The following is a 16,610-nucleotide window of genomic DNA, read 5'->3' on the forward strand; positions in this document are numbered from 1 at the left end:
GCAGAAGTACCCTGCGATACAGCAGACAATGCTTCATGTACCCAACGAGGGCATTCTCAGCTCGGCATACACCGGGCTATAGATTTAGGATACTCACTAGAAGAGCACCCCATAATGCCCATGGGCAATGACACATGTTTTTTCTGAAGCAAAGAACTCAATGCCCATCTCAAAAACCACACATCTACTAAGCGGGATAAATACTGCTCACGACGTGTCATGTGCCACAATCAAGCATCAGACATACTCTATGTGCCAGGATGTTAGCCATGAAAATGACCCAGAAAAGATGCCAAACTAAATTCTTATGCAAGGAGAACATGCAGACAGGATTCACATTCTCAGAGATATCTCAATGTATAATCCGGTACCACATGGTATGAACATTGGAATTCCTGGCCCAATGTTGTGGCCATCAAATGTGCTGTGCCTAGAGAACATAATGGTGCCACAATGTGCTATGAGTGTTATTGACAGTGAAATGCCTGTGGTTAGCAACCAATCACAATCAACGTGAAAGTAGAATTAAGAGTCTTATCACTGTGTTATAGAAGATATTTGTTTGATACGAGTAATTTTTTTTTCATTTTGTATGGTCTCTGTGGTTTATGTTTTCACAACGTTAACCACTGTACAAAAACCTTCATTGCTTAAGTAAATTGCTTTGATTTGCACTAGAAAAAGTGTAATGTTGTGTAATAATGCATGAGCTGTAGCCCCGAACCTGCATTTTAGTATCACTCAATGTTATTGGGTATGGCCGACTTACTGTAAATAGCAATACTTGTGTACTCTCACATGCCAGGTTTTGTTCTGCAATGCCACATCTATATTTCAATCTGTTAAAAAAAGCCTTAATTCTTAGTTCATTTTATTTATTGAAAAGCTTAGATAATGTGTTTTATCCTTGGGTCTGATCTTAAAGAAGGAAAAAAGTGATGCACACATCTGTGAGATACCTGCCTGTCAGCCGAGGGGAGAGCCATGCACCACCAAGCACCACTGAGGAGAGGACTACAACTCTCATCTCCCCCTGCACTGCTTCCTGTTTCCCTGACATGCACATAAAAGCTCATCGCAGCCCCGCATTCACTTGTACCTGCCTGTCAGCTGAGGGGGGAGCCGTGAACCACCAAGCACCACTGGGGAGAGGACTACAACTCCCATCTTCCCCTGCCACTGCTTCCTGTTTCCTGGACACACGCATAAAAGCGTGTCGCGGCCCCGCTGGACACGTGCGGGGACATGCACGGGCAAAGCCCGGGCCAGGGCGGGCCCGTCCATGCCTATTGGTTCCCGGAAGAGGCTGGGGTGGGCCACCTCTCTAACCTCTGGCACCTGCCCTGCTCTTTCCTGTCTAATAGTGGGATCAGGATGGGTAAGAAGAAAATAATCACTACATTTACCCCAGGGTTAACCATATCCACCATTGACTCGTTTCTAACTAAAGCAACTAATGCAATTTCTATGGAAATCACCTTGACGGAGCGAAGACTCTCTTTGGGGGACGGTGCTCATGATGGGTCTGAAGGTTTGCTTACCGCTATTGTCACTGAGCCTAATGTTAACACTGTTAGTCAGGGTGTTGGTGAGTTCAGTAATTCACCATCAATTGCACCGGCACCCACTAATTACACTCCCTTTCCTCTAAACCACCCAATCGTAGAGAAGCCTATCTCCTGATTGACCACAACCTGCAAGAGTAAGAAAGGACCTCTTAAAGAACGTCCTTCCTCCAAACTAAGAAAACCAAGGAAATCGACACCTTAACAAATTAGCGCAGAGCCTGGTGTGGACAATCTTGAACTGTCGCGGTCCCTGGCCCCTATTGACTACATTTGTGCTAAATTATCTTCTATGTTAAATCCTCTTTTGTTAAGTATGGAGAACAGTGATTTGAAACTTCAAGAGTTATTTTATTCCAGCAGAGCTCCCATACAGCCAATCTTTTCCAATAACCACCCTCCACATACCACTAATAAAGCCCCCACTGCTAGCACCTCTTATTCCCAGACTGGAAGGTCTCCAGCTGTGGATAGATCTGGACTTGCCTTGGCATCTAGTACACAGTCAGGCGGGGGTGTTCTAACCCTAACGGCAAGGCCCTCAAATGAGATATCGTCGGGTCCTCTACCTCTGTCTGCAAGTGAGAACAGATTTAATATTAACAAGCCATTTGAGATTTTCAGTGACATTATCCATACTCACACCAACCACATCCCAAGTGAATCTATGCAGAATCATAGGGAATTTAAACATCAAACCCTTAACCTTCCATCTGCAGCCTGTTCTTTTGTCCTAGTGTTGGTAAATGTTCCAGTGCTCAGACCATCACAAAGATAATCCACCATCCAGCTTATGGCCAAATCACGTCATAGGTTATCCAATTATAACAGGCCAGGGAACCTAATTCAGAAACATCTAATGGGTTGGTCCATCCCCACAGGTATACAAGGGCGACTGTGTTGTCTTAAATTTTGATTGCCCACACCTTGTAAGAGACTTTCTCAGCCCCTGTCAGCCCCCAAAATAGTGACCAAGATCTTTTTTGCCTCCCTGGGTTTTTTCTATAAAGCAGAGACTTCTCAATATGAAAAGGTCTCAATCTCAGCCCCGGATCACTTCATAAATGCTAACAGGCCTGCGTTAAATAATCACAAGAACCGTTGCACATCTAATAGGCTCGCTCCATTATCTAGCCTGGATTCTTGTGATTGACAAGTGGTTAATAACCAGAAACCCCAGATACCATCCCGAATAGAGAGTGAAGGGTTGAGGTTAAACTGAACATCGGAGTTGTACTGATTTACATCTCTTAGATCCTTCCCATGAGGTTACCAAGGCTCAAACTTCGGGCGTACATCATCCAGGTTACTCTCTTTGTTCTGGAATATAGGAGGCTACAACAGAAAGCGGAACAACGAGGAGTGGCTCACGGCCTTGGCCAATTTTCAGCTTATTAGCATACAAGAAACTTGGGAGATCGCACCAATCTTTATTAATTGGTATCACTCATTCCAAATGGCAGCCTTGCCCTCTCCAGGGGGTAGGCCTAGGAGAGGTTTGCTTACATTGATATCTAACATGGTTGAATTCAAAGTTTTACGTTTTATAAATACATCCCCTTATTTTCACATTTTGGTTATTAAAGGGAACGATAGGTGGGATTTATTATTAGTGAACTATTACAATAGCAACTTTAAAACTTTAAAAACCCTGAGTTGGTACCCAAGCATTTAGACAACTTAATAGAGGACCTAGCAGAGCCCCACCCTAAACCTATACAAGTTATCTGGCTGGGAGATTTGAATACAAAGACATGCACACAAGATCCTGTGGATTTATACGGGATCGTAGAAAATAAGGATGTCTCTATTCCCCATTTTCATCATGATGCCCAGGGGAATGTTATAAATAGTATTTTAATGAAGTGGCAATTCAGTTGAAATAGATCCACATACAAGGCAATTTCCCACCTACTTTTCACAGAGCTGAATATCTGTTCACACTAGATTATATTATCTCCTCTTATACCCTTAGATCAAGCTTAACTAAGATACAGACACATTTCACAGAATTTAGTGATCATGCCATGCTTTCCTGTGTCTTATCATGGCAAGATTTGAAAATTCGCAATGGTACTAAAGTCCCTAAACCAACCCTAGCTAGAAATAATGGCTTTATTTTAAAATGGGAAAGGGTTGACGTGGCCACCCTTTTTATGAGCTGTATTCTGTCAAATCAGGAGGATATAAAAATCTTACTGTATCCATCCTTAAATCAAGCGCAGGTAACTGAAGCATTCAGTAAGCTTTTAAACTACCTAAAATCGCAGCTTATTCGCCCGATATCCGCAAGAGATATCACACCGCATCGGTGGTTTGATAAGAATTGTTCCATTGCCTCTGCAAACCTTCGTAATGCTCCAAAAATATCACCTAGATATAAAAAGCACGTTCGTATGTTGAGGAATTCTTATAAACTAGCAGGGGAAAGCAGGCTGAGGCAGCTTAAATCAGAGGACTGGGATTATCTAAAGCAAGCCTCATCCCTATGTGACAGCACCGCTTTCTGGAAGGTAATTAATTCACATTTTCTGAAAGATAATGGTGGACCTTCCTTATAGGTACACATCGATGAAGACTCCTGGGTAAGGTACTTGCAGGAAATCTTGCAAACAACAGGGGGAACTCTTATTGTAGATGCATGTCCCAACATAGAGGCCTTTCTTTTGATCTTGAGGAAATCGAACTTGCTCTGACCCAATCTTCATCTATGAAAGCACCAGGACCTGATGTGGTTCCTATGGACGTCTTTCTCACAGACATTCCTTTCTGGTCGCCACTTTTAATTGTGTTTTTAATGCTGTAGCCAAGACTGGTCCTCCTCCTTCATGGAAAAAATTTGTTATAATCCTGATATATAAAAAAGGGGATGCTTCTATTCCTGACTACTATAGCCCCCTCGAATTGCTTGATAGCACAGCCAAACTTATGGGTAGGTTACTGCTACTGAATCACAATCAGTACCCCACTATATACTAAATAGGGACATAATGCGATGTATATCACCACTACACGATATACTACATAAATACATCACAACATTGTGATATTGATAAGAGATAGCAGTAAGAAGTGTGTGGTTGACACTTTTTATGGTTGATGGCGATTATCACCCACTAAGATGGACAAGCAAGGGTGTATCTTGAAAGCAAATCACCTAAGGAACTTAATGCTAAATGTAATGAAGTTGTTATGTGATGTTTTCTCATTTTGTTCTCCTCTTTTTCTTTTTACATGGAGAAGAAGTAATAACATCCTTAAGCATTAAAGATAAGTGTTTCTTTATTCTCACAAAAGGAGCAGTTGTCTGCCCTTTTTTCAGTAGGGTGATCATTATCTTCTACTCATACTAGGGAGGGAAGCTCTACATCCATGTAGCCCTGAAGAAATCCTAGGACCTTAGATAGGCTAAACGATAGGCTGAAATATGATGGCACTAGGGTCATAGGACCACTAATGCATCCAATGGACCCTTGTATATGCTTAATTGTTTTTAACATCCCATGCTGTTCCAAGAATGAAGGGATACTGGGAACAGCCTGAGGATTTTTATTCTGTAAGACCCCCTGGGCATTTCTTCAAGCGCTCCCTGAGATATGGTTGAGCCCACCCTGACTTTTAGGGGACGGGGTGACCCGGTGATGAAGCATGACACCACTAGGGTGTGATAGGGTAATTAAAACAAAAAGGATTTTTTTCCTTCCCCACTACCCAGTGGAGAATATCTAGGTTGCTTCATGAATTATCTTCCCAGGGTTACTACATGTTATCTCAACATATAGTGGGGTACCGATTGTGATTCAATGTTTACTAAGGGAGGACGTACTCCCACTAGAGATTTCCTCTCAGCCCTTTTGACACAGGAGTGTCTTAGGACTTTTGTAGGTTATTGCTAAACAAATTGGAATCTTGGGCAGAGGAAAAGAAAATCCTCACAGAAGTCCAACACGGGTTTAGACAGGGCAGGAGAACAATAGATCAGTGTCTTAATTAGACACTGAGGTTAGGAAAGTACACCATTGTAAAAAAGGCCCAAATATATATGGCTTTCAAGGACCTGTCGGAGGCTTTCGAATGTGTGGCACATAGCAAACTCTAGTTTATTTGAAAGGACATGGGACTGGACGACGCCATTTAAAATTTGATGAGAGCTTCATTTGGACACCACCGCCATGGTACGCTGTGGGAGGCATGGTGAATGTACAAACATATTTAAAATTGAAAGGGGCGTCAGACAAGGATGCGTTTTGGCCCCTTTCTTGTTTATCCTTTGCACCAACAAAGTAAATGATGCTCTGATTCACATCTCGAAAGACACTACACAAGTATTGACGTATTCCCTCCCTGTCCTCCTCTATGCAGACAATGCAGTTCTATTGGCAAGGATGTTCTTTTCTTTCGTGGAGTTTTTTATTATGTGAACTAGACCCAAAGGTATCAGAGCGCTTTACATGAGCACCAGTTACTTTACATAGGGACACATTATTTTTTGTTAGGCACAGGGACATTAAGTGATTTGCCCAGAATCACAGAATGTTGAGAGTTCCTGCCGAGACATGAACACAGTTCCCAGCTCCGAGGTCGACCGCCCTAGCCATTAGGCCACATTCTCTCCCCAAGGACTCCTCTAGCACTTCAAAATCTCATCATACACTATACAGCATTTATGCACGATTTGGACCTACACGCAAACAAAGCCAAAACTTATATTATGGCAATGGGTGGTGATAAAACGAAGACAATGAGATATCATTTAGATGGGGAAAAAATAGAGCAACTGCAATATTTGAACTATTTTGGGGTTGTTTTTTACTATTAATAAAATTGCAAGGAGGTGTTGTAAAGTCGAGCTAACTTAATGGCTCAGACTATTGCTTCTAGATTCAGATTTTCCCCAAAATTGGGCTGTAAGCCCATAAAACAAATGTCTAAAATGTATTTGGCTAAAACATTATCAACGGCCATTGCCTGCATTCACTGCTCTAACCTCCTCGTCACGGAACTCCTGGCCGATACCACAGACTCCTGTGAATACCTCACACTTTCTATATGCAGCAACACCACCCAACTGTGCAATCTGCACATCTTTTACCACCCCCAGGCACAAATGACACCTTCACCGATCACCTCATGTAAATCGTCACAGCCAAGGTTTCCTTCACCTCTAAAGACATTTTCCTGGGTGACTTCAACCTGCACTGGAACGACCCCAAGTATCCTCATGTCAACGCCATCAAAAATTTCCCTGGCCTACCAAGCCCTAACCAAGCCTGCTCACTCACGACACACTCGAAAGGCGCCACTCTAGACTGGATCATCACTAAGGAATCTACAGTCAAGCTTGTCGCATTAGACCCTTGTAACTGGTCGGACCACCACGCTATCTGCTTTCTATTACCTGGCACCACAAGACTAGGGCATCGCAACAGATGATCCCTAAACGCTGGGTTAGAGACACCAAGGACCTTGATCCCAGGGAATTGGGAGCTTGTTGCAAGTCTGACCTCGCCCCCCCTCCTTCTGACAATGGCCAGTGACCTCAACAATCTATACTCTGCAACTATAACTAACATTCTCGATGACCTTGCCCCGCTAAAATTAAAAAGAACCCAAATCAAAGACAGAAACTCCTGGTTCAATGGGTCTCTCAACAGTGAGAGGAAATCCCTTCGGCAGTCCGAAAGAATCTGGAGACAGCACCCCTCAGCAACACATTTAAAACTTCTCTGCCAGGCCAGAAATGCCTACAACAGGAACATTCTTAACGCAAAAAAATAATTCTTCAGGTCTTAGCTGGGGAACGCCAAGAACAGACCCCGCAAACTCTTCTAACTGGTCAAACACCAATCCAACAACTGGCCAAAACAGCGAAAGAAAACCCCAAGTCACTAATATCATCTGAGGAATTCTCCTCGTTCTTCTATTGACAAAATCACAGCCTTAGATAATGAGCTGAGATCCGCTACTTACTCTCAACCCCTTCCATCTGCCTCCTCCCTCCGAGCCGCCTCCACAGGCATCTCCCAAAAACCAAGCGCACTGGACCAACTTCAAAATCTATGACAAGCACTCCATCTCAAAAATTCTATCCACCTTAAAACCGAACAATCACTTTAATGACCCACTCCCCCCTAACTGTCTAGCTGCCGCCACCCAATCCATCATCCGTAGCTGGACTGCAATAATGAACGCCTCCCTAATTCGGGAATCGATACCCGACTCTCTGAAAGCCGGTCAAGTCCTACCCATCCTTAAAAAAAACGAGCTTGACCCTGCCTCCCCAGACAACTTTAAACCTATTTCTAACATCCCACTCTTAGCTAAAGTTCTGGAGAAGAGTGTGCAACAACAGCTGAACCAACAAATCACCAACTTCCACCTACTACATGACTTCCAATCCGGTTTCAGGCCCGGGCAGAGCACGGAAACCACCTTTCTCCACATGGTGAATGATGCCCTCCAAGCCCTTGACCAAGGCAAAACCTGTCTCCTAATCCTCCTAGATCTATCCTCGGCCTTCGACACGGTTAACCATGAAAAATTACTTGAATGCCTCAAACTCAGGATGGGAATGGATGGCTCTGTTCTGGATTGGTTTAGATCCTTCCTACATTACCGGTATCAGAGATTCCTAATTAAAGGCAACCTGTCTGCTCCCTCTCCGGTCATGGTTGGAGTCCCCCAAGGTTCAACCCTGTCCCCCACCCTCTTCAACCTCTATCTCGAACCGCTTGCCGAAGTACTGCACACCGCAAATATCTCCTACCATATGTATGCTGACAACACCCAGATCTACATCAAAATCTCCTCCCTCGAGGAGATTCTTTCCCTAAATGAAGCCTTGAAACTGACTGTCCAATGGTTCTCCTCCAACCAACTCAAACTCAACGCAAAGAAGACAGACTGTCTACTAATTTCCCCACCAAAAACCAACCCCAAGCTTCAGATATGGATCAAGGCCATCACAGCCTTAAACTGCCCTCCGACCATTGTGGACTCGGCCAAATCGCTTGGAATAACTCTGGACTGTAACCTGAGCATGCAGGACCACTGCAATTCGATGGCCAAATCAGCCAGATTCCACCTGAGCTACCTAAGGAAACTGAAACCCTTCCTTGAAACTCCTGACCTAAAAATGGCAGTCCAGTCACTACTCATCTCTAGACTCGAATATGGTTGCTCTACTCTCTCTGGTCTATCCAAGATCTCCCTGGTACCTTTAAAAGCCTGCCTCAGCACGGCAGCCAGACTACTAACAGGCTCAAGGAAATTCAATCATATTTCACAACATCTGAAAGCTCTAAACTGGCATCCTCTACAGGCCAGAATCCAACTCAAATTGGCATGTATCACGCAAAAGGCATTATACTCAAACTCCCCTGCATATCCTGCCCAGAAATTCGTGATAGCCGGAGGAACCAGAAACTCCCGATCCACCAGAGACCTCTTGCTACAACCTGCACGCTTTCGGAAAAAGAAAACGTACATTCGGGCCTTCTCTGGGGCCGCACCGAGAATATGGAACTCTCTCCCGCCCGCGATTATAAGAATCCTTTCTCTGGCTCGCTTCTTAAAGGATGCCAAAACCTTCCTAATGGGCAGATTCCTCGCTTAATTTCTTTGCCTTCTATTCTTAAAGAGCCCTTGCTCTACCTCCGTCAAAGGCATCCCCCTGGAGTACCCTGTCACTGTCCACCCGGAACTTCCGGGCTTCCCCCCATGGACCCAGGGACCTTTGTTTCTCGTAAAATGTAAATGTAAATGTAACTGCTTGTCCTTTTATCCCTTATGTATCCACCCCCCCCGCCAAGTCTGATGTTTGCTACTGCTGATTCCTGTAAAGCGCTCTGATACCCTAACAGGTCAAGTTCGCGCTCTATAAAAACTCTAAGGGCCAGATGTAGGTAGCCCTTTACCGGTCGGAATCGGAAGGGCTATTGAGATGTAGGGGCACAAAAACCGGACATATTCGGTAATTTTACCGAATCCGTAATTTTACCGAATCGTTACAATTACAGAATCGGTAAATTTACCGATTCTGTAAAGTTTACCGATTCGGTAAAATTACCATTCGGTAAAATTACCGAATATGTATTTCGAGATGTAGGTAGCACTTCTAACAGTGCTACAGGGCCTTAAGAATTCGGTATTTACCATGCAATACAATTACATGGTAAATTACGAATTCTTGTGTACATGCACATCTGTGCATGTACACCTGTGCCATGTGGCACACATACATGCCCCAAGGGCATGTCTGTGTGCCACATGGCGCAAAAGCCAGTTACAGGGGTGCAACAGGGTGTCAAAGTGACACCCTGTCCCCCTTAGCAATTCGGTATTTTTACCAATTCGGTAAATACCGAATCGGTATTTGCTATTGAATCCTATGGGCCTTGAAGCCCATAGGATTCAATAGCAAATACCGATTCGGTATTTACCGAATCGGTAAATACCGAATCTTACCGATTCGGTAAAAAATACCGATTTTTTACCTACATCTCATTTACAGATTCATAAATACTGAATCGGTAAAATTCGGTATTTATGAATCGGTAAATGTGATTTACCTACATCTGGCCCTAAATAAATAAAAATATATGGCGCAGCAATCTGGGGGATAACCAACGTGACAGCACTCCAAGTTTTAGAAGATACATTTATCAAAAGGTTGTTATCAGTCGCACTGGCATGTAATGTTTTAGTTGCACATAAAGAAGCCACTATGCCATTCATTACTGATGCCATTAAATTAGTGCCACTCTCTCTTTGGTTATCAGTATGGAAAAGGGGCACTGTGGGTTAGAACCAGAAAATCGTGAAAGATATTCTGAACCTGGACCATGCTCATAAAATCCCCTGGCTATCATATGTTAGACAAACCTTAACTTCGCAGGGACTTGCTTTCTTATATGACACCCCAACTCTTTGTGAGCATTTTCCCAAATCTAGATTGAAGGACATTTTATTAATGAAAGATATTTGTGTCAGGTGGGATAGTGTTAGAGAGAAACCATCTGTAAAGTTTTATGGTAGTATACCGCAGATACCCAAACATTTTCATTCTTATCTAGGGTTTGTTGAGAACAACCAGCATCGTTTTATTCTGACCAGATTTCGATTAAATCTTATTCCGTTAATGTTGGGCGATCCAAATAACGTATTCTCTATAAGCAATCTACCGTCCTGTCCATGTGATAATAAGGCGACCCAATCAACCTTACATTTCCTTTTTTTCTGTCCTACAGTAGAGTGGAAGGTTTTTATGGTCCAACTTTAAAACAAATTCTCCTTGCGTGCTCTAGCCCCAGCTCTCTCTCTATTTTATCAATTAGAAACTCCACTGGTTTGCTATGCACTGGCTTCTTTTTTATTGGCTGCATTAAGAACCCGTAAGGTTTTTAGTATAAAACCTATCGCACTTTAAGACCATTGCTTCAATCGATGTATTTGTTTTTATTACTTATGATTGCTGCTATTTAACTCTATTTTAACCTGAACGGTAAAACTTCTCTGGGTCTTGCATTGTATTTATTTTATGTTTGGCTTTTAAATGGAATGAAAAGCCTTTTTATGTGTACTTTTATGCATTTTTTGAAGTGTGAAACAAAGTCGGTTGATGATGATGATTTGCAAAAATATCTGTAGATTTGTACCCGCAGGTTTACATCATTGCACCGGTGCATAATGTACACTTGCTCAAGATTGCATATGAGTGCAACTAAACTTCTTTTTTATTCTGTGGAGCAGGGGTCGAAAAAATCGGGATCTGAGGGGCATGACGTGCCCATACTTTTTTAGTTGAGGCAAAACAGTTTCCCTACTTTTTGTGAAGAAGAGACAACTGTCCCAAAAGGTTCATTTCAGGAGTTGAAATGCTTCAGCTGAAGTGTCATTCAGGGAGCCACCTGTGCTGTGAAACCATGGGAGGCGCAGACAGCTAAACAAGCCTTCTGGCCAGGTTGCTGCAGCCTGAAAGAAATGTCACTGTGCACAACAGGGCAATCTGCAAATGGTAAGGGTCTTTGGAAGCCAGAATTGGCTTGAAGCTTCCTAATGACACACAATTTTTCTTTTTGAGTGGTATTACAAGGGAGTTTCTGGCAGAGCTGTGAATTGTGTCTGGGTATTACTAAAATCTTTATTTTGGAAGCACTCTTTCATCTTAAACCTTTCCACGCATTTTGCAGCAGACTCTTTTATACTGTGTGTAATACAAGTTTAAAATAATGACTTACATATTCACAGAGCTTTCTGTCATAGACTGGAACCTCCTAACACTAAACATACACCAATAACTATGCTCCACTGCACCTACCAAGGTTCAGATCTGTAGCTATCTGGTTACACACATACATATCTCTGCGGTGCATTAACTAATAGAGGTTTCATAATGTATGATTTATGTAGTTACTTGAAGATGAAAGACAGAAAAAAGTTAGAGAATATTTTGTTTTTTAGCCACGCCTTTGACCCCCCGCACACTCCATCACCCCACCCCTTTTGTGCAGAGCATCACAGTTCCCATACTCTTTTTAATACACTTCGAACACTGCTGTGGATAAACTCTTTCTCCTACAGCACTACCTATTTTAGGAGTATTTCCTTGCCATTCCCACCTTGGAAATGTTTTGTCTCCTGCTTTAGCAGGAACAAATCTGCAAATGTTTCCATTGTGAGAATGGGCCATGAACATGTCTGGGAATACCCTTAAACTGTGGGTGTTGCCGAACTTTCCAAGGTATCTCTGCCTTGGAACAGCAACTGATTGGCGATTTATAAATGAGTAATATTGCAACACACTGGTTAATATGCTGCATGTAACTCAACTTTTGTGAATTGCTAGCATTTAATCCATTTGGCTGTTTACGTTTAATTTACATGCTCAATTGGTTTTGTGAATTCGGTCCATGGAGTACAAAACTTTAGCTTTTTCACTCCTCTTGTGCTTTTCCGGTGCTTGTTTTTTTTAAAGACAGAGATCACAAGATAGTCATGCTAAGCTAGTCCTTCTTTTCTTCATTCCTAAAATTCATCAGAAGATAGATGTCCACAGGTTGTCTTGTGCCTGTGCAAACATCTTCTTCCACCCACATGTTGTCCATACCAATCTACACTCTATTCCAGTTACTCAGACATTCCAAGAGGATGTAAGGGCCGTTCTTCTCCCAATTATTTTGATCTGTGTAACATAGAAAACTAGTGTATTTATGTAGTGGTGTAGTAGTGAGCCTCAGCAAGGCCTAACAGTGCAAGGAGTTCGCCCTTTTCTGCACAGAGTCCTCAGACCAATAGGATAGAAGTTGGCACAGAAACTGGAATAGAAAACAAAGATTTATTAAACCTCATGAGGTGGAACTACATTCACACAATGCCCTTCGGTAATGCAAGAAGTAGCACACTGAATGGAAGGAGCTTTGTCCTTTTATACCCACACAGGGACTCAAATGAAGGCGGTACAAGTACAAAATGCTGGTTTTAGGTACATATATGGTCATACAGAAAATGCACAGTCAACAAGTGGGAGGAGCTAACAGTGGCTGTTTTTGGCAAACACATCCTGACAGTTACATTCTAGTGGCAGCTGCAAAGACAGCTGCAAGATCAACTGAGCATGTGCGAAGGTGGAAGATGCTAAATATATCTCGTCTCTAGGCAGATTTCAAGAGCAGTTAACAGAAAGGTAGGCCAGAGCCCATGGTGAACACGAGGTAGCACATGGCATACAAAATGGCTGACAGAAATACAAAATGGATTCCACAAAACGGGCAAGATAGCCACTAAATACAGGATGGCTTCTGCTAACGCTAACACAATTGCTGCTATTTTACAACAGTGGTAGAGCACAACAGGCAAACAATGTGTGTCAAAGCACTGCACACTCCTGTAAAAGAGCACTTCAGACATTTCCCTACACCGAATAGAATATCGTAATATAAAAACACAAGTATACGACCAAGGAAACTGCAAATCAATCTATGTGAAGATCAATCTGCAAGACGTTCTTAAAAATAATTAAGGACCACATGTATGACCATGTCATTTAGCGACTCGCAAATTGTGCTCAATTGCGAGTCGCTAAATGACATGTAGAACAGTGTCTGAGACAGTGTTAGCGATTCCTAATGGGGTCGCAAATTGCATGCCTCATGCATATTAATGTAGGCATGGCTGGCCGTCCAAGGTATGGTGGCCTGCTGGGCTCAGCAGACCTCCATGTCTGGGACTGCTTTTAAATAAAGCAGTTTTTTAAAAAAAAATGCAGCCATTTTTCTTAAAGGAAAACGGGATGCAGTTAAAAAAAGAAAAATGAAATGTTTTTGTTTCATTTTTTAAGGGCTGGTAGTGGTCCCTGGGACCATGGCCTCCGCCTAAAAATATTTTCTCCTGCATTCGTAAAGGGGAAGGGGTCCCCTGGGGACCCTTTCCCATTGGTGAGTGCTTTACCACTCTCTTGAAGAGGGCAGTAAATTGCGAGTGTTTTGCGACCGCAATTGCGGTCGCAAAACATTTCTACAGAGGCCTCTGACTCGCTATTAGGAAGTGACGCCCTTGGAACGCCCCTTACTAATAGCTACTCGCAATTCCTATTTAGCGAGTCGCATAAAAATTGCGACTCGCTAAATAGGGATTGTACATGGCCCTATTAGGTTTTGCATGCGCAAACGGGTCGCAAATCTCTGTGTGCATGCAAAATAGGGTTGTACATCTGGCCCTAAATATTCTGCAACTAACATGTGGGAAACAGGGTTTTTGAAAGCTGGGCGAAGGAGCCAGACTGGAAAGATATGCTCTACTTAACAGAGATAGTTAGAATGTACAGATGCATAAAGCATGCCTTTACAAGCTTCACCCTAACATTTAGGGCGTGTAACATCATTTTGTATTTTAAAGATCTTTTCGAATTACGTACACAGTATAGGAAAGTGTTAAGTAGCAGTTTTCTGCACTGACTGCACGGCTTTGAGTCAGCAGCCAGTATACCTATACATAATAAAGTATGATCATCTGCGGGGGGTAGCTGTGCTACAGACAATGCTTGCTTAGTTGGTAAAAGTTCCAGGCTCCAAAGTTTTGCTCAAAAGCCTGCAGCAGCGCTATTGGATATCACAGGTGCTACATACTAAGGTTGCATAGTCTGACTTCACCTCATGCCTCTTCAATCCACCACAAGACACTCCATGCCCCTTTATCTCACTCTTGCAGGTTTCTGCTTTCTCGGTTAGGCACAGTCTTTCAGTCTTTCTCTTCCTCTCTGTGTGTTTTCTCTCTCTTGCTCTAGGTCAAAGACTGATGAAAAAAAAATAAGTGACAGTCCCCAGAAATTAGTGCCAGTGATAATGATAATGATAAATGTTTTATTGATTGATTATTTAAAATCTTTACCAAAAACGAATACACAATATAACATTTCAATTAGAATACAGTAAAAGGGCGGTAATTTTAAAAATAAGCAATCATTTCATAATGTTAAAATTTCAGAAATATAAACAGTATAATAGTTAATGCTTTAAAAATTCCAGTTTTCTCCATGCACTTATTAAGAATTTTGAGAGGGCAGAGTTAATATATATATCTTCCAAGCAAAGACACTGGATTAGTGCTTGTCTACATGTCCTTATTGATCTTTTGTTAAAGTGCCTTTTTAAAAGTATTAATCTTTCATTTTTTAGTTCTGGGCAGAGGCATAATAGATGTATGATATTTTCTTCTCCTGTATTACACAGCCGACATGATATGTTGTTTTCAAGCTTTTTCCATGGCAGCGCATGAGATTCTCCAGGCAGGATTCCGAACCGGGCATTCATGAATATATTTTTATATTTCCAAGTCCAAGCTGTATTTAAATATTGTTGCGGACTCTTTTTTTTATAACTATTTATTATAGACCAAGCATGTTTCCTTTTAACCAGGGACTCTTTGTCACTTATTATAGATAGGATATCAGTTGTCTTATTTACAATTTTTTTGAAAGATTCCTGAGGAATTGTGGTCATCCAAATCTCCTTCAGCCCAAATTCATCCAAAGCCTTCTCGAGATACTTCCAAACAGATAGTTTATTATTGCCCTCTACTTCTTTCCATAAAAGCTCCGAGATTAAATTGTCCTTGTCATTTTTTACCCTATACCATACTTTAATTGTGTTACCCATCCGAGCATATAGTTGGTTATTCAAGCCAAATTCTAGTCTAATTTGGGACTGTGAGGCATTTTTTGGTAAACAGAAAAGAGATCGAAAAGTTTTCGAGATTTCTTTGTTTATTGTTATTGCGTCCTTTCCGTTCAATGCTTCGCTGCCGTAGGTTAGGGAGGGTAGCAATTTTGCAGATATGACCTTGAGTAGCGGCTGGTAGGTTAAGTTACTGGTGGATTTTTTTATCATACCAAATGCACCTGTTAGGGAGTTCGCCTTCCGGGTGATGTCCAATATCTGGGGTTTAAAGCTACCATTGTCATCAAAAACCAGTCCTAGGTATCTATAGGTTTTTGTTTGCTCCAATTTTTCCTTACCTAAGAACCATTTCATATTGTATTTCCTTCTTAGATTTTTTGAGACAACCATAACTTTAGATTTGGATTCATTTATTACCATTTTATTTTTTATTGCGTACTCCTGTATACGTGTAATTAACCTTTGCAAGCCTACCTTTGTTCTACTTAAAAGAATAACATCATCTGCATATAGCAAATTTGATATGTGCTTATCTGCAAGTTTCGGTGGATGGGCATTTATCTTATTCAGTGTTTCAGTTAGATCAGTTAAAAACAGATTAAATAATAAAGGTGCCAATACGCAGCCTTGCTTCACGCCGCCAAGAGTTGGTATTTCCTTAGTTAATGATCTGCCGTTCCCAATACGAACTTTGGCCCAAGTTTTTGTATACAGGAGACTGATCAGGTATATTAAAGGCTGAGGAATCCCTTGTGCTTGCAAAATTAGTGCCAGTGGGTCCACCAGCATGCACCAGCTCAAAATAAGCACTGGTTACAGAAGTAACAGGAAGGAGACAGCACAGGATGGTTCTAGCATGACAGCAGAGACC

At 42.1% G+C, this 16,610-nt stretch overlaps 1 protein-coding gene across 1 annotated transcript in view; it reads right to left on the bottom strand.

Moving 5' to 3' along the window:
* DCDC1 (doublecortin domain containing 1) overlaps window positions 1-16,610 on the bottom strand; it is a 1,658,417-nt gene that overhangs the window by 934,748 nt on the left and 707,059 nt on the right. The window lies entirely within an intron of this gene.

This window comes from Lissotriton helveticus, chromosome 3_1 (assembly GCF_964261635.1).
Source record: "Lissotriton helveticus chromosome 3_1, aLisHel1.1, whole genome shotgun sequence".
In the NCBI taxonomy this organism is placed as follows: Eukaryota; Metazoa; Chordata; class Amphibia; order Caudata; family Salamandridae; genus Lissotriton; species Lissotriton helveticus.